Here is a 27,883-nt window from a genome sequence, read left to right on the forward strand (position 1 = left end):
TTGTTGACATAAACTCTAAAATTTTCATTATGCTATGATCCATTTGCCTTTTTATTTTTTAGTTTATGATAAAGGGAAAAGTGAAAACTCAAGTTTTGATTTAAGAAAAAAGTATACATAAAAAATGGAAATGCACAATTGTACAGAGAGATAATTCCAAAAAGTGCCCGAAATTTTTAGGGATTGCAAACTCTTTCTTGTTTTTATGTATTCGGTTTCGCAATCGTCGGGAAAAGGGGGAGGCAGGGAATTTTTAATTGAGTATTGACTCCCAATCCATAAGTCATTTCTTAAAAAAATATAGCCCGTTACGCATGATTGACCGATAAATCACATTACAATCATCAATGATTGCTAGGTTAGCTTTTATATAAATGGGCAAAATAATGACTTGTTCGACTCGGGTAAATATCCCACCACACGATCACTTGAGAATTTAATGAGGTTTGGATCCCATAGGTAATTTGCATATTTAACATGTTTCAAGCATGTATATCCATATTTAAAATAAGTGTAGGATCATTTAGAAATCTCTTTCTTCTAAAATTCCAAACTATTTGGGTTGAACAAGTGGAATTTCACAAATTTGGATATCAAAACTTTTGTGTTCATTTGTGGTGTGTGAATAAATTTTCTTTACGTACATTTGTTTTTGTTTTAAATTTTTTTCATATGTTAACTGTAAAATTTTCATTTTATTGCGATCTATTTGCCTTTTTATCTTTTGTTTTGAGATAAAGGGAAAAGTGAAAACTCAGGTTTTGATTTATGAAAAATGTATACATCTAAATTGAAAATGCACAAATTTTGAGAGAAATAATTCAAAAAAGTGTCCATAATTTTTAGGGATTGCAAACTCTTTCAAATTTTTATATATTAAGTTTTGCAATTGTCGGGAAAAGGGGTGGTGGAGGATTTCTAACTTAGTGTTGACTCCTAATCGGTAAGTCATTTCTTACAAAAATATAGACCATTACGCATGATTGACCGATAAATCATATGATAATCATCTATGATTGTTATGTCAGCGTATTTTTAAATGGGCATCAAAATGGTTTGTTTAACTCAGGTAAATATCCCACCGCACGTTCACTTGAGAATTTCATGAGATCTGGATCCCATAGGTCATTCTCATCTTTAACATGTTTCAAACATGCATATCCATATTTGAAACATGAGTAGGGTATATTAGAAATCTCTTTCTTATAAATTTCCAAGCTATTAGGGTTAAACTTTGTTTATTTACATTTGTTGTTGTTTTAATTTTTTTGCATACATAAACTCTAAAATTTTCTTTTTGTTGTGATCTATTTGCCGTTTTTTCTATGTTTATGAGATAAAGGGAAAAATGAAAATTCACGTTTTGCTTTATGAAAAAAGTACACATGTAAAATGGAAATGCACAAATGTAGAGAGATAATTTCAAAAAGTTTCCATAATTTTTAGGGATTGCTAACTCTTTCTAGTTTTTATATATTAGGTTTCGCAATCGTCAGGCAAAGGGCAAGGCAGGGGATTTTTAACTGATTGTTGACTCCCAATCCACAAGTCATTCCTAAAAAAATATATCCCGTGACACATGATTGACCGATAAATCACTTTACAATTATCTATGATTGTTAAGTTAGCCTTTTTGTAAATGGGCAAAATACTGGCTTGCTTGGCTTGTGTAAATATACCACCGCATGTTCACCTGAGAATTTATGACGTTTGGATCTCATAAGTCATTTGCATCTTTAACATGTTTCAAGCATGCATATCCATATTTAAAACATGTGTAGGAATAATTAGAAATCTCTTTCTTATAAAATTTCAAGTTATTAGGGTTGAACTAGTGAAATTTCCCAAACTTGGATATCAAAACTTTTGTGTTCATTCGTGGTGTGTGAATAATTTTTCTTTACTAACATTTGTTGTTGTTTTTAATTTTTTGCTTACATAAACTCTAAAATTTTCATTTTGTTGTGATCTATTTGCCTTTTTATCTCCTTATTTACGAGATATAGGGAAAAGTGAAAACTCAAGTTTTGATTTAAGAAAAATGTTTACATCAAATATGGGAATGCAAAATTTTTTAGAGAGATAATTCCAAAAAGTGTCTGAAATTTTTAGGGATTGCAAACACTTTCTAGTTTTTATATATGAGGTTTCGAAATCTTTAGGAAAAGGGAGGCGGGGGATTTTTAACTGAGTGTTGACTCCAATTCCATAAGTCATTTCTTACAAAAATATAGCCCGTTACACATGATTGACCGGTAAATCACTTTACAATCATCTATGATTGTTAGGTCAGCTTTTTTGTAAATGGTGAAAATAATGGCTTGTTTGACTCTGGTAAATATCCCACCACACGTTCACTTGAGAATTTCATGAGGTCTGGATCCCATAGGTCATTTGTATCTTTAACACGTGTGAAGCATGCATATCCATATTTAAAATATTTGTAGGGTGAATTAGAAATCTCTTTCTTATAAAATTCCGAGCTATTAGGGTTGAACTTTCTTTACTTACATTTGTTGTTGTTTTAATTTTTTTGCATACAAAACTATAAAATTTTCATTTTTTTGAGTTGCCTTTCTATCTCTGTTTATGAGATAAAGGAAAATGTGAAAAATCACGTTTTGATTTATGAAAAAAGTATACATCTAAAATGGAAATGCACAAATGTAGAGAGAGATAATTCCCAAAAGTTTCCGTAATTTTTAGGGGTTGCTAACTCTTTCTAGTTTTTATATATTAGGTTTTGCAATCGTTAGGAAAAGGGGGCAGGCAGGGATTTTTAACTCAGTGTTCACTCCATATCCACAAGTATCTTCTAACAAAAATAAATCCCATTAATCAAGATTGACTGATAAATCACTTTACAATCATCTATGATTGTTAGGTTAGCGTCTTTGCAAATGCGAAAATAATGGCTTGTTTGACTAGGGTAAATATACCACCGATCATTCACTTGAGAATTTAGTGAGGTTTTGATCCCATAAGTCATTTGAATCTTTCACATGTTTCAAGCATGCATATCCATATTTAAAATTGGTGTAGGAACAATTAGAAATCTCTTTCTTAAAAAAATTCAAGCTAGTAGAATTTCCCAAATTGGATATCAAAACTTTTGTGTCATTTGTGGTGTGTGAAAAAAAATTCTTTTGTTACATTTGTTGTTTTTAAAATTTTTTCCATACATAAACTCTAAAATTTTCATTTTGTTGTGATCTATTTGCCTTTTTATTTTATTGTTTACGAGATAAAGGGAAAAGTGAAGACTCTAGTTTTTATTGAAGAAAAAAGTATACATCTAAAATGGAAATGCACAATTGTAGAGAGAGATAATTCCAAAAGGGGCTCAAAATTTTTAGGGATTGCGAACTCTTTCTTGTTTTTATGTATTCGGTTTCACAATCGTCGAGAAAAGGGGGACGTGGGGGATTTTTAACTGAGTGTTGACTCCCAATCCATAAGTCATTTCTTTCAAAAATATAGGCCATTACCCATGATTGACAGATAAATCACATTACAATCATTTATGATTGTTAGGTTTGCTTTTATTTAAATGGGCAAAATAATGACTTGTTTGACTCGGGTAAATATCCCCCACGTCCCCCTTTTGTTGTGTGTGAATAAATTTTATTTACTTATATTTGTTGTTGTTTTCAATTTTTGGCATACAGAAACTCTAAAATTTTCATTACGCTGTGATCTATTTGCCTTTTTATTTTTTAGTTTATGAGATAAAGGGAAAAGTGAAAACTAAAGTTTTGATTTAAGAAAAAAGTGTACATCTAAAATGGAAATGCACAATTGTAAAGAGAGATAATTCCAAAAAGTACCCAAAATTTTTAGGGATTGCAAACTCTTTCTTGTTTTTATGTATATGATTTTGCAATCATCAGGAAAAGGGGGAGGCGTGGAATTTTTAATTGAGTATTGACTCCAAATACATAAGTCATTTGTTACAAATATATAGCCCGTTATGCATGATTGACCGATAAATCACATTACAATCATCAATGATTGCTAGGTTAGCTTTTATAAATGGGCAAAATAATGACTTGTTTGACATGGGTAAATATTCCACAGCACGTTTACTTGAGAATTTAATGAGGTTTGAATCCCATAGGTAATTTGCATCTTTAACATGTTTCAAGCATGTATATCCATATTTAAAATATGTGTAGGATCATTTAGAAATCTCTTTCTTATAAAATTCCAAACTATTTGGGTTGAACAAGTGGAATTTCATAAATTTGGATATCAAAACTTTTGTGTTCATTTGTGGTGTGTGAATAAATTTTCTTTATGTACATTTTTTTTTGTTTTAAATTTTTTTCAGATATAAACTCTAAATTTTTTATTTTATTGTGATCTATTTGCCTTTTTATCTCTTTGTTTTGAGATAAAGGGAAATGTGAAAACTTAGGTTTTGATTTACGAAAAAAGTATACATCTAAATTGGAAATGCACAAATGTGGAGAGAGATAATTCAAAAAAGTGTCCGTAATTTTTAGGGATTGCAAACTCTTTCTAATTTTTATATATTAGGTTTTGCAATTGTCGGGAAAAGGGGGTGGCGGAGATTTCTAACTAAGTGTTGACTCCTAATCGGTACAAAAATATAGACCATTACACATGATTGACCGATAAATCATATGATAATCATCTATGATTGTTATGTGAGCTTATTTGTAAATGGGCATCAAAATGGTTTGTTTGACTTGGGTAAATATCCCACCGCACGTTTAGTTGAGAATATCAACACTTTCTAGTTTTTATATATTAGGTTTCGTAATCATTGGGAAAAGGGGGAGGCGGGGGATTTTTATCTGAGTGTTGATTCTCAATCCATAAGTCATTTCTTACAAAAAAAAATATATCCTGTTTCGCTTGGTTGACCGATAAATTACTTTACAATCATCTATGATTGTAGGTAAGCTTTTTTGCAAATGGGCAAAATAATGGCCTGCTTCACTCGGGTAAATATCCCACCGCAAATTCACTTGAGAATTTAATGTGGTTGGATCCCATAGGTCATTTGTATCTTTAACATGTTTCAAGTATGCATATCCATATTTAAAACATGTGTGGTATAATTAGAAATCTCTTTCTTATAAAATTTCATGCTGTTAGGGTTGAACTAGAGGAATTTTCCAAACTTGGATATCCAAACTTTTGTGTTCAATTGTGGTGTGAGAATTAATTTTTTTTACTTACATTTGTTATTGTTTTAAATTTTTTTGCATACATAAACTGTAAAATTTTCTTTTTGTTGTGATCTATTTGCCTTTTAATCTTTTTGTTTACGAGATAAAGGGAAAAGTGAAAACTCAAGTTTTGATTTAAGAAAAAAGTATACATCTGAAATGGAAAAGCACAAATGTGGAAAGAGATAATTCTAAAAAGTGTCCGTAATTTTTAGGGATTGCAAAATCTTTCTAGTTTTTATATATTAGGTTTTGCAATCGTCGGGAAAAGGGGGAGGCAGGAGATTCTTAACTCAGTGTTGACTCCCAATCCATAAGTCATGTTGATTTTCAGGACTCCATGATTTAGGTCATGGAGAAAAATAAGAGAGACACCATTGGGAGAAAACGGGAGGTTATGGACTTGATCCAAACCCTCCCACATAAGGTATATTTATAGATATCAAAACTACCAATATTATAAATATACCCTTCACCCTAATAAGAGTGAAGAAGAGACAGGAAACGTAAACTAATTACATGAGTGCCACCCCAATTACATCATATATTCCAACAAGTCATTTCTTACAAAAATATATCCCGTTACGCATGATTGACTGATAAACCACTTTACAATCATATATGATTGTTAGGTAACCTTTTTTTTTAAATGGGCCAAAAATGGCTTGTTTCACTCGGGTAAATATCCAACCGCACGTTCACTTGAGAATTTAATGAGGTTTGGATCCCATAGGTCATTTGCATATTTCACATGTTTCAAGCATGTATATCCATATTTAAAACATGTGTAGGATCAAATCTCTTTCTTATAAAATTCCAAGCTATTAGGGCTGAGCTAGTGGAATTTCCCAAACTTGGATATCTAAACTTTTATGCTCAATTGTGGTGTGTGCATAAATTTTTTTTACTTATATATGTTGTTGTTTTAAATTTTTTTGCATACACAAACTCTAAAAGTTTCATTTTGTTTTGATCTATTTGCCTTTTTATCTTTTTGTTTACGAGATAAAGGGAAAAGTGAAAACTCAAGTTTTGGCTTAAGAAAAAAGTATACATATCAAATGGAAATGCACAAATATAGAGAGAGATAATTCCAAAAAGTGTCTGTAATTTTTAGGGATCGCAAACTCTTTGTAGTTTGTATATATTAGGTTTCACAATCGTCAGGAATAAGGGGAGGTGGGGATTTTTAACTGAGTGTTGACTCCCAACCCATAAGTAATTTCCTACAAAAATATATCCCATTATGTATGATTGATCGATAAATCATTTTACAATCATATATGATTGTTAAGTCAGTTTTTTTGTAAATGGGGAAACTAATGGCCTGTTTGACTCGGGTAAATATCCCACCATACGTTCACTTGAGAATTTAGTGAGGTTTGGATCCCATGGGTCATTTGCATCTTTAACATGTTTCAGGCATGCATATCCATATTTAAAACATTGGTAGGACAATGAGAACTCTCTTTCTTATAAAAGTCCAAGCTATTAGGGTTCAACTAGTGGAATTTCTCAAACTTTTGTGTTCATTTGTAATGTGTGAATAAATTTTCTTTACGAACTTTTCTTGTTATTTTAAATTTTTAGCATACATAAACTCTAAAATTTTCATATTATTGTGATCTATTTGCCTTTTTATCTCGTTTACGAGATCAAGGGACAAGTGAAAATTCAAGTTTGGTTTAAAAAAAAAGTATACATCTAAAATGGAAATGCACAAATGTAGAGAGAGGTAAATCCAAAATGTGTGTTTAATTTTTAGGGATTGCAAACTCTTTCTAGTTTTTATATATTAAGTTTCGCTATCGTCCGGAAAAGGGCGAGGTGGGGGATTTTTAATTGAGCTTTGATTCCTTATCCATAAGTCATTTCTTACTAAAAATATAGCCCTTAGGCATGATTGACCGATAAATCACTTTACATTCAACTATGATTGTTAGGTAAGTTTTTTTGTAAATGGGAAATAATGGCTTGTTTGACTCAGGTAAATATCTCACCACACGTTCACTTGAGAATTTTATGTGGTTTGAATCCCATAGGTCATTTGCATCTTTAACATGTTTTGAGCATGCATATCCATATTTAAAACATGTGTAGGATCAATTATAAATCTTTCTTATAAAATTTCAAGTTATTAGGGTTGAACTAGTGGAATTTGTGAAACTTGGATATCAAAACTTTTGTGTTCAATTGTTGTGTGTGAAAATATTTTCTTTACATACGTTTGTTGTTGATTTAAATTTTTTGCATACATAAATTCAAGAAATATTATTTTGTTGTGATCTGTTTGCCTTTTTATCTCTTTGTTTACTAGATAAAGGGAAAAGTGAAAACTCAAGTTTGGAATTAAGAAAAAATTATACATCTAAAATGGAAATGCACAAATGTAGAGAGAGATAATTCCAAAAAGTGTCCGCAATTTTTAGGGATTGCAAAATATTTTCAAGTTTTTATATATTAGGTTTCGCTATCGTCGGGAAAAGGGGGGAGGAGGGTTTACTCTCAATCTATAAGTTATTTCTTACAAAAATATAGCATGTTACGCATGATTGACCGATAAATCACTTTACAATCATCAATTAATATTAGGTCAGCTATTTTGTGTATGGGCAAAATAATGGCTTATTTGACTCGGGTAAATATCCTACCGCACGTTCACTTGAGAATTTAATGAGATATGGATTCCAGAGGTCATTTGCATGTTTAACATGTTTCAGGGATTGTAAACTCTTTCGAGTGTTAATATATTGGGTTTCGCAATCGTCGGGAAAAGGGGGAGGCAAGAGAATTTTTACTGAGAGTTGACTCCCAATCCATAAGTCATTTCTTACAAAACTATAGCCCGTTATGTATGATTGACCGATAAATCACTTTCCAATCATCTATGATTGTTAGGTAAGTTTTTTTGTAAGTGGGCAAAATAATGACTTGTTTGACTAGGGTAAATATCCCACCGCACGTTCACTTGAGAATTTAATGAGGTTTGGATCCCATAGGTCATTTGCATCTTAAACATGTTTAAAACAACCTTATCCATATTCTAAACATGGGTAGGATCAATTAGAAATCCTTTTCTAATAAAATTTCAAGCTATTAGGGTTGAACAAGTGGAATTTCCCAAACTTGGTTATCAAAACTTTTGTGTTCATTTGTGGTGTGTGAATAAATTTTCTTTATGTACTTTTGTTGTTGTTTTAATTTTTTTGCATACATTAACTCTCAAATTTTCATTTTGTTGTGATCTATTTGCCTTTTTAACTCATTCCTAACGAGATAAAGGGAAAACTGAAAATTCAAGTTTGATCTAAAATGGAAATGCACAAATGTAGAGAAAGATAATTCCAAAAAGTGTCCGAAATGTTTAGGGAAATAATGGCTTTTAGGGATATAACGTGAAAAACTCTTTCTAGTTTTTTTGTATTAGGTTTCGCAATCGTAAGGAAAAGGGGGAGGTGGGGGATTTTAAACTGAGTGTTGATTCCTAAGCCATAAGTCATTTCTTACAAAAAATATAGCCCGTTATGCTTGATTGACCGATAAATCACTTTACAATCATCTATGATTTTTAGGTAAGTTTTTTTGTAATTGGGCTAAATAATGGCTTGTTTTCACTAGAGAATTTAATGAGTTTTGGATCCCATAGGTCATTTGCATCTTTAACATGTTTCAAACATGCATATCCATATTTAAAACATCTGGGGGATTAATTATAAATCTCTTTCTTATAAAATTTGAGGCTATTAGGGTTGAACTAGTGGAATTTCCCAAACTTGGATATCAAAACTTTTGTGTTCATTTGTGGTGTGTGAATAATTTTTCTTTACTTACATTTGTTGTTTTTTAAAATTTTTTGCCTCGGGTAAATATCCCACCTCACGTTCACTTGAGAATTTAATGAGTTTTGGATCCCATAGGTGATTTGCATCTTTAACATGTTTCAAGCATTCATATCCATATTTAAAACATGTGTAGGATCAATTAGAAATCTCTTTCTTTTAAAATTCCAAGCTAATAGGGTTGAACTAGTAGACTTTCCCAAACTTGGATATCAAAACTTTTGTTTTCATTTGTGGTGTGGGAATAAATTTTCTTTACGTACTTTTGTTGTTGTTTTAAATTTTGTCCATACATAAACTATAAAATTTTCATATTGTTGTGAACTTTTTAGTTTTTTATCTTGTTGTTTACGAGATCAAGGGAAAAGTGAAATTTCAAGTTTGATTTAAGAAAAAAGTATACATCTAAAATGGAAATGCACAAATGTAGATAGATATAAATCCAAAAAGTGTCCGTAATTTTTAGGGATTGCAAACTCTTTCTAGTTTTTAAATATTAGGTTTCACAATCGTCTGGAAAAGGGCGAGGTGGGGGATTTTTAGTTAAGCTTTGATTCCCAATCCATAAGTCATTTCTTACAAAAAATATAGCCCGTTATGCATGATTGACCGATAAATCACTTTACATTCAACTTTGTTTGTTAGGTAAGCTTTTTTGTAATTGGGAAAAATAATGGCTTGTTTGACTTGGGTAAATATCCCACCACACGTTCACTTGAGAATTTAATGTTGTTTGGATCCCTTAAATCATTCGCATCTTTAACATATTTCAAGCATGCATATCCATATTTAAAACTTCTGTAAGATCAATTACAAATCTCTTTCGTATAAAATTCTAAGCTATTAGGGTTGAACTAGTGGAATTTCCCAAACTTGGATAACCAAACTTTTGTGTTCAATTGTGGAGAGTGAATAAATTTTCTATACTTATATTAGTTGTTGTTTTAAATTTTTTTGCATAAATAAACTGTAAAATTTTCATTTTTTTGTGATCTATTTGCCTTTTTATCTTTTTGTTTACGAGATAAAGGGAAAAGTGAAAACTCTAGTTTTGATTTAAGAAAAAGTATACATCTCAAATGGAAATGCAAAAATCTAGAGAGAGAGATTCAAAAAAGTGTGAAAAATTTTTGTGAATTGCAAACTCTTTCTAGTTTTTATATAATAGGTTTTCCAATCGTCAGGAAAAGGAGGAGGTCGGGAATTTTTCACTGAGCTTTGACTCCCAATCCATAAGTCATTTCTTACAAAACTATATCCCGTTATGCATGCTTGACGATAAATCACTTTACAATCAAATATGATTGTTAGGTCAGCTTTTTCGTAAATGGGTAAAATAATGGCTTGTTAGACTTGGGTAAATATCTCACCCCACGTTCACTTGAGAATTTAATGAGGTTTGGATCACATAGGTCAATTGCATCTTTAACATGTTTCAAGCATGGATATCCATATTTAAAACATGTGTAAGATCAATTAGAAATCTCTTTCTTATAAAATTCCAATCTGTTAGGGTTGAACTAGTGGAATTTCCCAATCTTGGATATCAAAACTTTTGTGTTCAATTGTGGTGTGCGAATAAATTTCTTTACTTACATTTGTTGTTGTTTTAAATTTTTTGCATTCTTAAATTCAAATTTTTTTATTTTGTTGTAATCTTTTTGCCTTTTTATCTCTTTGTTTACGGGATAAAGGGAAAAGTGAAATCTCAAGTTTTGATTTAAGAAAAAAGTATACATCTAAAATAGAAATGCACAAATGTAGAGATAGATAATTCCAAAAAGTGTCCATAATTATTTTGGGATTGCAAACTCTTTCTAGTTTTTATTTAGTAGGTTTCACAATCTTCAGGAAAGGGGGGAGGAGGGAAGGGAATTTTTACTACGGGTTGAGTCTTTATCCATAAGTCATTTCTTAGAAAAATATAGCCCGTTACACATGATTGACCAATAAATAACTTTACAGTCATCTATGAATATTAGGTCATCTTTTTTGTAAAAGGGAAAAATAATTGATTGTTTGACTCGGGCAAATATCCCACCGCACGTTCACTTGAGAATTTAATGAGGTTTGGATCCCACAGGTCATTTTCATCTTAAACATGTTTCAAACATCCATATCCATATTCTAAACATGGGTAGGATCAATTAGAAAACTCTTTCTTATAAAATTCCAAGTTATTAGGTTTGAACTAGTGGAATTTCCCAAACTTGGATATCAAAACTTTTGTTTTCATTTGTGGTGTGTGAATAATTTTCTTTACATACTTTTGTTGTTGTTTTAAAATTTTTGCATAAAAAATCTCAAAAATTTTCATATTGTTGTGATCTATTTGCCTTTTTATCTCATTGTTTTTCAAAATCAAGGGAAAAGTGAGAATTCAAGTTTGGTTTAAGAAAAAGGTATACATATAAAAAGAAAATGCACAAATTTGGAGAGAGATAACTCCAAAAGTGTCCATAATTTTTAGGGATTGCAATCTCTTTCTAGTTTTTAGATATTGGGTTTCACAATCGTCAGGAAAAGGGGGACGCGGGGGATTTTCAACTGAGTGTTGATTTCCAATCCATAAGTCATTTCTTACAAAACATTTAGCCTGCTACACATGATTGATCGATAAATCACTTTACAATCATCTATGATTATTAGGTAAGCTTTTTTGTAAATGGGAAAATAATGGCTTGTTTGACTCAGCTAAATATCCCACCGCATGTTTACTTGAGAATTTAATGTGGTTTGGATCCCATAGGTCTTTTGCATCTTTAAAATATTTCAAGCAAGCATATCAATATTTAAAGCGTGTGTAGGATCAAATAGAAATATCTTTCTTATAAAATTCTAAGCTATTAAGTTTGAACTAATGGAATTTCCAAAACTTGGATATTCAAACTTTTGTGTTCAATTGTGGTGTGTGAATAAATTTTTTTTACTTACATTTGTTGTTGTTTTAATTTTTTTTGCATACATAAACTTTAAAATTTTCATTTTGTTACGATGTATATGCCTTATTATTTTTTTGTTTACGAGATAAAGGGAAAAGTGAAAACTCAAGTTTGGTTTAAGAAAAAATTATACATCCAAAATGGGAATGCACAAATTTAGAGAGAGCTAATTCTAAAAAGTGTCCATAATTTTTAGGGATTGCAAAATCTTTCTAGTTTTTATATATTAGGTTTTGTAATTGTCGAGAAAAGGGGGAGGCAGGGGATTTTTAACTGAGTGTTGACTCCCAATCCATAAGTCATTTCTTAAAAAAACATATTCCGTTACGCATGATTAACTGATACAACACTTTACAATCATCTATGAATATCGGGTCAGGGTTTTTGTAAATGAGTAAAATAATGGTTTGTTTGACTCGGGTAAATATCCCACCGCACGTTCACTTGAGAATTTAATGAGGTTTGGATCCCATAGGTCATTTGCATCTTAAACATGTTTCAAGCATCCTTATCCATATTCTAAACACGGGTAGGATCAATTAGAAATCGCTTTCTTATAAAATTCCAAGCAATTAGGGTTGAACTTGTGGAATTTCCCAAACTTGGATATAAAAACTTTTGTGTTCATTTGTGGTGTGTGAATAAATTTTCTTTACGAACTTTTGTTGTTGTTTTAAATTTTTTGTATACATAAACTCTAATATTTTCAATTTGTTGAGATCTATTTGCCTTTTTATCTTTTTGTTTACGAGATAAAGGGAAAAGGGAAAACTCAAATTTTGATTTAAGAAAAAAGTATACATCTAAAATGGACATGCACAAATGTAGATAGAGATAATTCCAAAAAGTGTCCGAAAGTTTTAGGGATTGAAAACTCTTTCTAGTTTTTATATATAAGGTTTCACAATCGTTAGGAAAAGGGGGAGGTGGGGGATTTTAAACTGAGTGTTGATTCCTAATCCATAAGTCATTTCTGACAAAAAAAATAGCCCGTTATGCATGATTAACCGATAAATCACTTTACAATCATATATGATTGTTAGGTAATCATTTTTGTAATTGGGCAAAATAATGGCTTGTTTGACTCGAGTAAATATCCCATGGCACGTTCACTTGAGAATTTAATGTGGTTTGGATCCCAGAGGTCATTTGCATCTTTAACATCTTTCAAGCATGCATATCCATATTTAAAACAAGTGTAGGATCAATTAGAAATCTCTTTCTTAAAAAATTCCAAGCTATTAGTGTTAAACTAGTGGAATTTCCCAAACTTGCATATCAAAACTTTTGTGTTCAATTGTGGTGGGTGAATAAATTTTCTTTACTTAAATTTGTTGTTCTTTTAATTTTTTTATATGCATAAACTATAAAAAAAAAATTTTGTTGTGATCTATTTGCCTTTTTATCTTTTTGTTTACAAGACAAAAGGAAAAGTGAAAACTCATGTTTTGATTTAAGAAAAAAGTATACATCTCAAATGGAAATGCACAAATGTAGAGAGAGATAATTCCAAAAAGTGGCCATAATTTTTAGGGATTGAAAAATATTTCTAGTTTTTATATATTAGGTTTCGCAATCGTCGGAAAAACGGGCAAATGGGGGATTTTTAACTAAGTGTTGACTCCCAATCCATAAGTAATTTCTTAAAAAAATATATCCTGTTACGCCTTATTGACCGATAAATTACTTTACAATCATGTATAATTATTCGGTATGCTTTTTTGTAAATGAGAAAAATAATGGATTGTTTGGTTCGGGTAAATATCCCACTGCACATTCTCTTGATAATTTAATGAGGTTTGGATCCCATAAGTCATTTTCATCTTTAAATTGTTTCAAGCATAATTTAATGAGGTTTGGATCCCATAGGTCATTTTCATCTTTAAATTGTTTCAAGCATGCATATCCATACTTAAAACATCTGTAGGATCAAGTACATATCACTTTCTTATAAAATTCCAGCTATTTGGGTTGAACTAGTTGAATTTCCCAAACATAGATATCAAAAATTTTGTGTTCTTTTGTGGTGTGTGAATAAATTTTCTTTTCTTACATTTCTTGTTGTTTAAATTTTTTTCATGCACAAATTCAAATTTTTATATTTTGTTGTGATCTATTTGCCTTATTATCTTTTTGTTTACGAGATAAAGGGAAAAGTGAAAACTTAAGTTTTGACTTAAGGAAAAAGTATACATCTAAAATTGAAATGCACAAATGTAGAGAGAGATAATTCCAAAAAGTGTCCGTAATTTTTAGGGATTTCAAAATTTTTCTATACTTTTCTATATTAGGTTTCACAATCGTCCAAAAAAAAGGGCAGGCGGGAAATTTTTAACTGAGTGTATACTCCCAATCCATAAGTCATTTCTCAGAAAAATATATCCTGTTACATATAATTGACCAATAAATCACTTTACAATCATATATGATTGTTAGGTAAGCTTTTTATTAAATGGGTAAAATAATAACTTGTTTGACTCGAGTAAATATCCCACCCCATGTTCACTTGAGAATTTAATGTGGTTCGGATCCCATAGGTCATTTGCATCTTTAACATGTTTCAAGCATGCATATCCATATTTAAAACATGTGAGCATCAATTAGAAATCTCTTTTGTATAAAATTCCAAGCTAATAGGGTAGAACTAGTGGAATTTCCAAAACATGGATATCAAAACTTTTGTTTTCATTTGTGGTGTGTGAATATGTTTTCGTTATGTACTTTTGTTGTTGTTTTAAATTTTTTTCATACAAAAACTATAAATTTTCATATTGTTGTGATGTATGTGCCTTTTTATCTCATTGTTTATGAGATCAAGGGAAAAATGAAAATTCAAGTTTGGTTTAAGAAAAAAGTATACATCTAAAATGGAAATGCACAAATGTAGAGAGAGATAAATCCAAAAATTGTCCATAATTTTTAGGGATTGCAAACTCTTTCTATTTTTTATATATTAGGTTTCGCAATTGTCAGAAAAAGGTGAAGCGAGGGATTTTTAACTGAGCTTTCATTCCCAATCAATAAGTCATTTCTTACAAAAAATATAGCCCGTTAAACATGATTGACCGATAAATCACTTTATAATCAACTATGAATGTTATGTAAGCTTTTTTGTAAAAAAGAAAAATAATGCCTTGTTTGACTCGGGTAAATATCTCACCGCACCTTCACTTGAGAACTTAATGTGGTTTGGTTCCCATAGGTCATTTGCATCTTTAACATGTTTCAAGCATGCAGATCTATATTTAAAATAAGTGTAGGATCAATTAGAAATATCTTTCTTATAACAACTCCATGCTATTAGGGTTGAACCAGTGGAATTTCCCAAAGTTGGATATCAACACTTTTGTGTTCAATTGTGGAAAGTGAATAAATTTTCTATAGTTACATTTGTTGTTGTTTTAAATTTTTTTGCATACATAAATTGCAAAATTTTAATTTTGTTGTGATCTATTTGCCTTTTTATCTTTTTGTTTACGAGATAAAGGGAAAAGTGAAAACTCAAGAAAAAAGAATACATCTCAAATGGAAATGCACATATGTAGAGAGAGATAATTCCAAAAGTGTCCAAAATTTTTGGGGATTGCAAACTTTTTCTAGGTTTTATATATTAGGTTTCGCAAGCGTCGGGAAAAGGGGGAGGTGGGGGATTTTAAACTGTGCGTTGACTCCCAATCCATAAGTCATTTCTTACAAAAATATATCCCATTACGCATGATTGACCGATTAATCATTTTACACTCATATATGATTCTTAGGTCAGCTTTTTTGTAAATGGGTAAAATAATGGCTTGTTTGACTCTGGTAAATATCCCACCGCACGTTCACTTGAGAATTTAATGAGGTTTGGATCCAATAGGTCATTTGCATCTTTAACATGTTTCAAGCAGGCACATCGATATTTAAAACATGTCTAGGATCAATTAGAAATCTCTTTCTTATAAAATTCCAAGCTTTTAAGGTTGAACTAGTGGAATTTCCCAATCTTGGATATCAAAACTTTTGTGTTCAATTATGGTGTGTGAATAAATTTCTTTACTTACATTTGTTGTTGTTTTAAATTTTTTTGCATTCATAAATTCAAAATTTTTTATTTTGTTGTAATATGTTTGCCTTTTTATCTGTTTGTTTACTTGATAAAGGGAAAAGTGAAAACTCAAGTTTTGATTTAAGAAAAAAGTATACATCTAAAATTGAAATGCACAAATGTAGAGAGAGATAATTGCAAAAAGTGTCCATATTTTTTCTAGATTGCAGACTCTTTCTTGTTTTTATATATTAGGTTTTGCAATCGTCGAATAAAGGGGGAGGCAAGGGAATTTTTACTGAGGGTTGAGTCTCAATCCATAAGTCATTTTTTAAAACAATATAGCCCGTTACGTATGATTGACAAATAAATCACTTTACAATCATCTATGAATATTAGGTTTGCTTTTTTTTTAAATGGGAAAAATAATGGCTTGTTTGACTCGGGTAAATATCTCACCGCACGTTCACATGAGAATTTAATGAGGTTTGGATCCCATAGGTCATTTGCATCTTAAACATCTTTCAAGCATCCATATCCATATTCTAAACACGAGTAGGATCAATTAGAAATCTCTTTCTTATAAAATTATTAGCTATTATGGTTGAACTAGTGGAATTTCCCAAACAAGGATATCAAAACTTTTGTGTTCATTTGTGGTGTATGAATAAATTTTCTTTACGTACTTTTGTTGCTGTATTAAATTTTTTGCATACATAAAGTCTTAAATTTTCATTTTGTTGTGATCTATTTTCCTTTTTATCTCGTTATTTATGAGATAAGAAAAGTGAAAACTCAAGTTTGGTTTAAGAAAAAAGTATACATTTAAAATGGAAATGCACAAATACAGAGAGAGATAATTCCAAAAAGTAGCCACAATTTTTAGGGATTGCAATATCTTTCTAGTTTTTATATATTAGGTTTTACAATCGTCGGGAAAAGAGGGACACGAAGGATTTTTATGAGTGTTGATTCCCAATCCATAAGTCATTTCTTACAAAACATATAGCCCATTACGCATGATTGACCGATAAATCACTTTACAATCACTCATGATTATTAGGTAAGTTTTTTTGTAAATGGGCAAAATAATGGCTTGTTTGACTCAGGTAAATATCCCACCGCATGTTCACTTTAGAATTTAATGTGGTTTGGATCCCATATGTCATTTGCATCTTTAAAATGTTTCAAGCATGCATATCCATATTTAAAACATGTGTAGGATCAATTAGAAATCTCTCTTTTATAAAATTCCAAGCTATTAGGGTTGAACTAGTGGAATTTCCCAAACTTGGATATCCAAACTTTTGTGTTCAATTCTGTAGTGTGAATAATTTTTTTTACTTACATTTATTGTTTTTTTAAATTTTTTTGCATACATAAATTGTAAAATTTTCATTTTGTTGTGATCCATTTGCCTTTTTATCTTTTTCTTTGCGAGATAAAGGGACAAGTGAAAACTCAAGTTTTTATTTAAGAAAAAAGTATACATCTCAAATGGAAATGCAGAAATGTAGAGAAAGATAATTTAGAAAAGTTGTCGTAATTTTTAGGGATTGCAAACGCTTTCTAGTTTTTATATATTAGGTTTCGCAATAGTTGGGAAAGGGGGAGGCGGGGAATTTTTAACTGAGTGTTGACTGCAAATTCATAAGTCATTTCCTACAAAAGTATATCCCGTTATGCATGATTGACTGATAAATCACTTTACAATCATATACGATTGTTAGGTCAATTTTTTTGTATGTGGGCAAAATAATGGCTTGTTTAACTCGGGTAAATATTCCACCGCATGTTCACTTGAGAATTTAATGAGGTTTGGATCCCGTAGGTCATTTGCATATTTAACATGTTTAAGTCAGGCATATGGATATTTAAAACATGTGTTTCCATAACTTGGATATGCAAACTTTTGTGTTCATTTGTGGTGTGTGAATAAAGTTTCTTTACTTACATTTGTTGTTGTTTCAAATTTTTTGCATACTTAAATTCAAAGTTTTTTTATTTTGTTGTGATCTATTTGCCTTTTTATCTCTTTGTTTACGAGATAAAGGGAAAAGTGAAAACTCAAGTTCACATTTAAGAAAAAAGTATACATCTAGCATGGAAATGCACAAATTTAGAGAGAGATAATTCATAAAATTGTCCATAATTTTTAGAGATTGCAAACTCTTTCTAGTTTTTATATATTATGTTTCACAATCGTCGGGAAAAGGGTGAGGGAGTGGATTTTTAATTGAGTGTTTACTCAAAATCCATAAGTAATTTCTTACAAAACTATAGCCCGTTACACATGATTGACCGATAAATCACTTTACAATCATCAATGATTGTAAGGTAAGGTTTTTGCAGCTGGGTAAAATAATAGCTTGTTTAACTCCCGTAAATATCCCACCCCACGTTCACTAAAGAATTTAATGTGGTTTAGATCCCACAGATCATTTGCATCTTTAACATGCTTCAAGCATGCATATCCATATTTAAAACATGTGTATGACCAATTAGAAATCTCTTTCTAATAAAATTCCAAGCGATTAGGGTTGAACTAGTAGATTTTCCCATACTTGGATATCTAAACTTTTGTGTTCAATTGTGATGTGTGAATAAATTTTTTGTACATACATTTGATGTTGTTTTAAATTTTTTCGCATATATTAATTGTAAAATTTTCATTTTGTTGTGATCTCTTTGCCTTTTTATCTTTTTGTTTACGAGATAAAGGGAAAAGTGAAAACTCAAGTTTTGATTTAAGGAAAAAGTATACATCTAAAATGGAAATGCACAAATGTAGAGAGAGATAATTCCAAAAAGTGTCTATAATTTTTATGGATTGCAAAATCTTTCTAGTTTTTATATATTTGGTGCGCAATCATAGGGAAAAGGGGGAGGCAGGGGATTTTTAATTGAGTGTTGACTCTCAATCCATAAGTCATTTCTTACAAAAATATATCCCATTACGCATGATTGATCGATAAATCACTTTACAATCATCTATGAATACTAGGTTACCTTTTTCGTAAATGGGTAAAATAATGGATTGTTTGACTCGGGTAAATATCCCACAGCATGTTCACTTGAGAATTTAATGACGTCTGGATCCCATAGGTCATTTGCATCTTAAACCTGTTTCAAGCATCCTTATCCATATTCTATACACAATAGGATAAATTAGAAATCTCTTTCTTATAAAATTCCAAGTTATTAGGGTTGAACTAGTGGAATTTCCCAAACTTTGATATCAAAAATTTTGTGTTCATTTGTGGTGTATGAATACATATTCTTTACGTACTTTTGTTGCTGTTTTAAATTTTTTGCATACATAAACTCTAAAATTTTCATTTTGTTGTGATTTACTTGCCTTTTTATCTCATTGCTTACGAGATAAAATTAAAAGTGAACATTCAAGTTATGTTTAAGAAAAACGTATACATCTAAAATGGACATGCACAAATGTAGAGAGAGATAATTTCAAAAAGTGTCCAAAATTTTTAGGGATTGCAAACTCTTTCAAGTTTTTATATATTAAGGTTTCACAATCGTCATTAAAAGAGGGAGGTGGGGGATTGTAAACTGAGTGTTGATTCCTAATCCATAATTCATTTCTTAGAAAAACATATAGCCTGTTATGCATGATTGACTTATAAATCACTTTACAATCATCTATGATTGTTAGGTAAGCTTTTTGTAATTGGGCAAAATAATGGCTTGTTTGACTTGGGTAAATATCCCACCGCACATTCACTTGAGAATTTAATGTGGTTTGGATCCCATAGGTCATTTGCATCTTTAACATGTTTCAAACATGCATATCAATATTTAAAACATGTGTATGATTAATTAGAAATCTCTTTATTATAAAATTTCAAGCTATTAGTGTTAAACTAGTGGAATTTCCCAAACTTGGATATCAAAATTTTTTTGTTCAATTGTGGGTTGTGAATAAATTTTATTTACATACATTTGTTGTTTTTTAATGTTTTTTTGCATATATAAACTGTAAAATTTTCATTTTGTTGTGATCTATTTGCCTTTTTATCTTCTTTTTACGAGATAAAGGGAAAACTGAAAACTCATGTTTTGATTTAAGAAAAAAGTATACATCTCAAATGGAAATGCACAAATGTAGAGAGAGATAATTCCAAAAATTTTCTGTAATTTTTAGGGATTGAAAATCTTTCTAGTTTTTATATATTAGGTTTTGCAATCGTCGGGAAAAGGGGAGGCAAGGGTTTTTTCACTGACTGTTGACTCCCAATCCATAAGTAGTTTCTTACAAAAATATATTATCCCATTATGAATGATTGACCGATAAATCACTTTACAATCATATATGATTGTTAGGTAAGATTTTTTGTAAATGGGCAAAATAATGGCTTGTTTGACTCGGGTAAATATCCCACCGCACATTAATTCTAGAATTTAATGAGGTTTGGATCCCATAGGTCATTTGCATCTTTAACATGTTTCAAGCATGCATATCCATATTTAAAGAATTTGTAGGATCAATTAGAAATCACTTTCTTATAAAATTCCAGGCTTTTAGGGTTGAACTAGTGGAATATCTCAAACGTGGATATCAAAACTTTTGTGTTCATTTGTGGTGTGTGAATAATTTTTCATTACTTACATTTTTTGTTGTTTTAAATTTTTTGCATGCTCAAATTCAAATTTTTTTATTTTATTGTGATATATTTGCCTTATTATCTCTTTGTTTACGAGATAAAGGGAAAAGTGAAAACTCATGTTTTGATTTAAAGAAAAAGTATACATCTAAAATGGAAATGCATATATGTAGAGAAAGATAATTCCAAAATGAGTCCATAATTTTTAGGGATTGCAAAATCTTTCTAGATTTGACATATTAGGTTTTACATTCGTCGGAAAAAGAGGCTGGCAGGGGATTTTTAACTGAGTGTTGACTCCCAATCCTTAAGTCATTTCTAACAAAAATATATCCTGTTACGCATGATTGATTGATAAATCACTTTACAATCATATATGATCGTTAGGTAAGTGTTTTATTAAATGGCTAAAATAATAACTGGTTAGACTCGGGTAAATGTCTCACCCGACGTTCACTCTAGAATTTAATGAGGTTTGGATCCCATAGGTTATTTGCATCTTTAATATGTTTCAAACATGCACATCCAAATTTAAAACATGTGTAGAATCAATTAGAAATTTCTTTCTTAAAAAATTCCAAACTAATAGGGTTGAACTAGTGGAATATGTCAAACTTCGATATCAAAACTTTTGTTTTCATTTGTGGTGTGTGAATAAATTTTATTTACATACTTTTCTTGTTGTTTTAAATTTTGTAAATACATAAACTCTAAAATTTTCATATTGTTGTGATCTATTTGCCTTTTTATCTCATTGTTTATGTGATCAAGGGAAAAGTGAAAATACAAGTTTTGATTAAGAAAAAAGTATACATCTAAATGGTAAATGAACAAATGTAGAGAGATAAATCCAAAAAGTGTCTGTAATTTTTAGGGATTGCAAAATTTTTCTAGTTTTTATAAATTAGGTTTCACAATCATCAGGAAAAGGGCGAGGCAGGGGATTTTTAACTGAGCTTTGATTCCCAATCCATAAATCATTTTTTACAAAAAATATAGCCCGTTATGCATGATTGACCGATAAATCTCTTTACATTCAACTATGATTGTTACGTAAGCCTTTTTGTAAATGGGAAAAATAATGGCTTGTTTGACTCGGGTATCCCCCCACATGTTCACTTGAGAATTTAATGGGGTTTGGATCACATAGGTCATTTGTATCTTTAACATGTTTCAAGCATGCATATCCTTATTTAAAACATGTGTAGGATCAATTTGAAATATCTTTCTTATAAAATTCCAAGTTATTAGGGTTGAACCAGTGGAATTTCCAAAACATGGATATCCAAACTTTTGTGTTCAATTGTGGAGAGTGAATAAATTTTCTTTACTTACATTTGTTGTTGTTTTAAATTTTTTTGCAGACATAAACTGAATTTTTTTCATTTTTTTGTGATCTATTTGCCTTTTTATTCTTTTGTTTACGATAAAAGGTTAAAGTGAAAACTCTAGTTTTGATTTAAGAAAAATGTATACATCTTAAATGGAACTGCACAAATGTAGAGAGAGATAATTCCAAAAAGTGTTCAAAATTTTTGGGGATTCCAAACTCTTTCTAGTTTTTATATAATAGGTTTCGCAATCGTCGGGAAAAGGGGGAGGTGGGGGGTTTTTAACTGAGCATTGACTCCCAATCCGTAAGTCACTTCTTAAAAAAATATATTCAATTACGCATGCTTGACCGATAAATCCCTTTACAATCATATATGATTGTTAGGTCAGTTTTTTTGTAAATGGGTAAAATAATGGCTTGTTTGACTCGACTAAATATCCTACCCTAGGTTCACTTGAGAATTTAATGAGGTTTCGATCCCATAGGTCGTTTGCATCTTTAAAATATTTCAAGCACACATATCCAAATTTAAAACATGTGTAGGATCTATTAGAAATCTCTTTCTTATAAAATCTAAGCTATTAGGGTTGAACTAGTGGAATTTCCCAATCTTGTTTATCAAAACTTTTGTGTTCAATTGTGGTGTGTGAATAAATGGAACTGCACAAATGTAGAGAGAGATAATTCCAAAAAGTGTCCATAATTTTTAGGGATTGCAAAATTTTTCTTGTTTTTAAATATTAGGTTTTGCAATCGTCGGGAAAAGGGGGAGGGAAGGGAATTTTTACTGAGGGTTGTGTCTCATTCCATAAGTCTCATACAAAAATATAGCACTTTACACATGATTGACCAATAAATCATTTTACAATCAGCTTTTTTTTAAATAGGAAAAATAACTTCTTGTTTGACCTGGGTAAATATCCCACCGCACGTTCACTTGAGAATTTAATGTGGTTTGGATCCCATAGGTCATTTGCAACTTAAACATGTTTCAAGCATCCATATCCATATTCTAAACACGGGTAGGATCAATTAGAAATCACTTTCTTATAAAATTCCAAGCTATTAGGATTGAACTAGTGAAATTTCCCAAACTTGGATATCAAAACTTTTGTGTTCATTTGTGCTATATGAATAAATTTTATTTACATAATTTTGTTGTTGTTTTAAATTTTTTGCATACATAACCTCTAAAATTTTCCTTTTGTTGTGATCTATTTGACTTTTTATCTCGTTATTAATGAGATAAAGGGAAAAGTGAAAAGTCAAGTTTTGGTTTAAGAAAAAAGTACACATCTAAAATGGAAATGCACAAATTTAGAGAGATATAATTCCAAAAAGTGTCCATAATTTTTAGCGATTGCAATCTCTTTCTAGTTTTTATATATTAGGTTTTTGAATTGTCGGGAAAAGGGGGACACCGGGATTTTTAAGTGAGTATTGATTCCCAATCCATAAGTCATTTCTTAGAAAACAATATAGCCTGCTACGCATGATTGATCGATAAATCACTTTACAATCATCTATGATTATTAGGTAAGTTTTTTTGTAAGTGGGCAAAATAATGGCTTGTTTGACTCGGGTAAATATCCCACCGCACGGTCACTTGAGAATTTAATGCGGTTTGGATCCCATTGGTCTTTTGTATCTTTAACATATTTCAACGATGCATATCCATATTTAAAACGTGTGTAGGATCAATTAGAAATCTCTTTCTTATAAAATTCCAAGCTATTAGGTTTGAACTAGTGGAATTTCCCAAACTTGGATATCCAAACTTTTGTGTTCAATTGTGGTGTGTGAATAAATTTTCTTTACTTACATTTGTTGTTATTTTAAATTTTTTTGCATACATAAACTGTAAAATTTTCATTTTGTTATGATTTATTTGCCTTTTTATTTTTTTGTTTATGAGATAAAGGGAAAAGTGAAAATTCTAGTTTTGATTTAAGAAAAAAAGTGTACATCTCAAATGGAAATGCGCAAATGTAGAGAGAGATAATTCCAAAAAATGTCTGTAATTTTTAGGGATTGCAAACTCTTTCTAGTTTTTATATATTAGGTTTCACAATCATCTAGAAAAGGGGGGGGGAGAGTTTAATTGAGTGTTGACTCCCAATCCATAAGGTCATTTCTTAAAAAAATATATCCTGTTACACATGATTGACCGATAAATTACATTACAATCATATATGATTGTTAGGTCAACTTCTTTGTAAATGGGCAAAATAATGGCTTGTTTGACTCGGGTAAATCTCCCGCCGCACATTAACTTGAGAATTTATTGTGGTTTGGTCCCATAGGTCATTTTACATCTTTAACATGTTTCAAGCATCCATTTCCATAATTAAAACATGTGTAAGATCAATTAGAAATCTGTTTTTTACAAAATTCCAAGCTATTAGGGTTGTACTAGTGGAATTTCCCAAACTTGGATATCAAAACTTTTGTGTTTATTTGTGGTGTGAGAATCAATTTTCTTTTCTTACATTTGTTGTTGTTTAAAATTTTTTGCATTCATAAATTAAAAAAAATTATTTTTTTGTGATCTATTTGCCTTTTTATCTCTTTGTTTACGAGATAAAGGGAAAAGTGAAAACTTAAGTTTTGATTTAAGAAAAAAGTACACATCTAAAATGGAAATGCACAAATGTAGAGAGAGATAATTCATAAAAGTGTCTGTAATTTTTAGAGATAGCAAACTCTTTCTAGTTTTTATATATTAGGTTTCACAATTGTTAGAAAAAGTGGGAGGCAAGGGATTTTTAACTGAGTTTTCACTCAAAATCCAATAGAAAATTTTTCCAAAACTATAGGCCGTGACAATGATTGACCGATAAATCACTTTACAATCATCTATGAATTTTAGGAAAGCTTTTTTGTGAATGGGCAAAATAGTGTCTTGTTTGACTCGGGTAAATATCAAACCTCACGTTCACTTGAGAATTTAATGAGGTTTGGATCCCACTGGTCATTTGCATCTTTAACATGTTTCAAGCTTGCATATCCATATTTAAAACATGTGTAGGATCAATTAGAAATCTCTTTCCTATAAAATTCCAAGCGATTAGGGTTGAACAAGTGGAATTCCCAAACTTGTATATCAAAAATTTTGTGTTCATTTGGGGTATGTGAATAAATTTTCCTTACTTACATTTGTTGTTGTGTTTAATTTTTTGCATACAAAAGATCTAAAATTTTTATTTGGTTCTGATCTACTTGCCTTTTTATCTCTTTGATGACGAGATAAAGGGAAAAGTGAAAACTCAAGTTTTGATTTAGGAAAAAAGTATATATCTAAAATGGAAATAAAGAAATGCAGAGAGAGAAAATTCCAAATTGTGTTCGAAATTGTTAGGAATTGTAAACTTTTTCTAGTTTTTATATATTAGGTTTCACAATCGTCGAGAAAAGGGGAAGGTAGGGGATTTTTAACTGAGTGTTTACTCAAAATCCATAAATAATTTCTCCCAAAACTATAATCCATTACGCATGATTGACCGATAAATCACTTTAAAATCATCTATGATTGTTAGGTTAAATTTTTTGTAGATGGGGAAAATAATGGCATGTTTGACTCAGGTAAATATCCCACCCCACGTTCACTTGAGAGTTTAATGAGGTTTGGATACCACAGGCCATTTGCATCTTTAACATGTTTCAAGCATGCATATCCATATTTAAAGCATGTGTAGGATCAATTAGAAATCTCTTTCTTATAAAATTCCAAGCTATTAGGGTAGAATAATTTTTTTAGTTTGTGAATAAATTTTCTTTACTTACATTTGTTGTTGTTTAAAATTTTTTTGCATACGTAAACTCTAGAATTTTCATTTTGTTGATCTATTTTATATTTTTGTTTACGAGATAAAGGTAAAAGTGAAAAGTCAAGTTTTGATTTAAGAAAAGCGTATACATCTAAAATGGGTAGGCACAATTGTAGAGCGATAATTCTAAAAATGTTCGTAATTTTAAGGGAAAACATAGTCTTTCTAGTTTTTATATATTAGGTTTCGCAATCGTCGGGAAAAGGGAGAGGCGGGGGATTTTAACTGAGTGTTGACTCCCAATTCAAAGTCATTTCTTAAAAAAATATAGCCCATTACGTAAGATTAACCAATAAATCACTTTACATTCATCTATGATTGTTAGGTAAGCTTTTTTTGTAAATGGGCAAAATAATGGGTTGTTTGACTTGGGTAAATATCCCACCGTACGTTCACTTGAGAATTTTATGAGGTTTGGATCCCATAGGTCATTCGAATCTTTAACATGTTTCAAGCATGTATATCCATATTTAAAACATGTGCAGGATCAATAAGAAATCTCTTTCTTTTAAAATTCGAAGCTATTAGGGTTGAACTAGTGGAATTTCCGAAACTTGTATATCAAAACATTTGTATTCATTTTTGGTGTGTGAATAAATTTTCTACACTTACATTTGTTGTTGTTTTAAATTTTTTTGCATACATAAAATCTAAAAATTTCATTTTGTTGTGATCAATTTGCCTTTTTATCTCTTTTTTATGAGATAAAGGGAAAAGTGAAAACTCAAGTTTTGATTTAACAAAAAAATATGCATAAAAAATGGAAATACACAAATGTAGAGAGAGATAATTCCAAAAAGTGTCCATAATTTTTACGGATTGCAAACTCTTTCTTGTTTTTATATATTATTTTTCGTAATCATTGGGAAAAGGGGGAGGCGGGAGAATTTTAACTGAGTGTTGACTCCAATTCCATAAGTCATTTCTTACAAAAATATAGCCCGTTATCATTATTGACCGATAAATCAATTTTCAATCATCTATGGTTGTTAGGTCAGTTTATTTTGTAAATGGACAAAATAATAGCATGTTTGACTCAAGTAAATATCTCACGGCATGTTCACTTGAGAATTTAATGAGGTTTTGTGCCCATTGGTCATTTTCGTATTTAACATGTTTCAAGCATGCATATCTACATTTAAAACAAGTGTAGGATCAATTAGAAATGTATTTCTTATAAGAAATTCCAAGCTATTAGGGTAGAACTAGTAGAATTTTCCAAACTTGGATATCAAAACTTTCGAGTTCATTTTTGGTTTGTGAATAAATTTTCTTTACATAAATTTGTTGTTGTTTTATATTTTTTTGCATACATAAACTCTAAAATTTTCATTTTGTTATGATCTACTTGCCTTTTTATATCTTTGTTTATGAGAAAAAGGAAAAAATGAAAAGTCAAGTTTTCATTTAAGAAAAGCGTATACATATCAAATGGGTATGCACAAATGTAGAGCGATAATTCCAAAAAGTGTCTTTATATTTTAGGGATTACAAAGTCTTTCTACTTTTTACATATTAGGTTTCGCAATCGTCGGGAAAAGGGGGAGGCGGGGGATTTTTAACTGAGTGTTGACTCCCAATTCAAAGTAATTTCTAACAAAAATATAGCCCATTACGTATGATTGACCGTTAAATCACTTTACAATCATCAATGATTGTTAGGTATGTTTTTTTGTAAAAGGCCAAAATAATGGGTTGTTTGACTCGGGTAAATATCCCTCCGCACGTTCACTTGAGAATTTAATGGGGTTTGGATCCCATAGGTCATTATCATCATTAACATGTTTCAAGCATGCATATCCATATTTAAAAGATGTGTAGGATCAATTAGAAATCTCTTTCTTATAAAATTCCAAGCTATAAGGGTTGAACTAGTGGAATTTCCAAAACTTGTATATCAAAAATTTTGTGTTCATTTGTTGTGTGTGAAAAATTATACATCTAAAATGGAAATGCACCAATGTAGAGAGAGATAATTTCAAATAGTTGCCGTAATTTTTAGAAATTTCAAACTCTTTCTATTTTTTATATACTAGGTTTCGCAATCTTCAGGAAAAGGGGGAGACAGTGGATTTTAAGTGAGTGTCGACTCCCA

This window comes from Aristolochia californica, unplaced genomic scaffold (assembly GCF_029961685.1).
Source record: "Aristolochia californica isolate CCGP_79_NKW_82.1479 unplaced genomic scaffold, dmAriCali1.0.hap1 SCAF_6, whole genome shotgun sequence".
Lineage (NCBI taxonomy): Eukaryota > Viridiplantae > Streptophyta > Magnoliopsida > Piperales > Aristolochiaceae > Aristolochia > Aristolochia californica.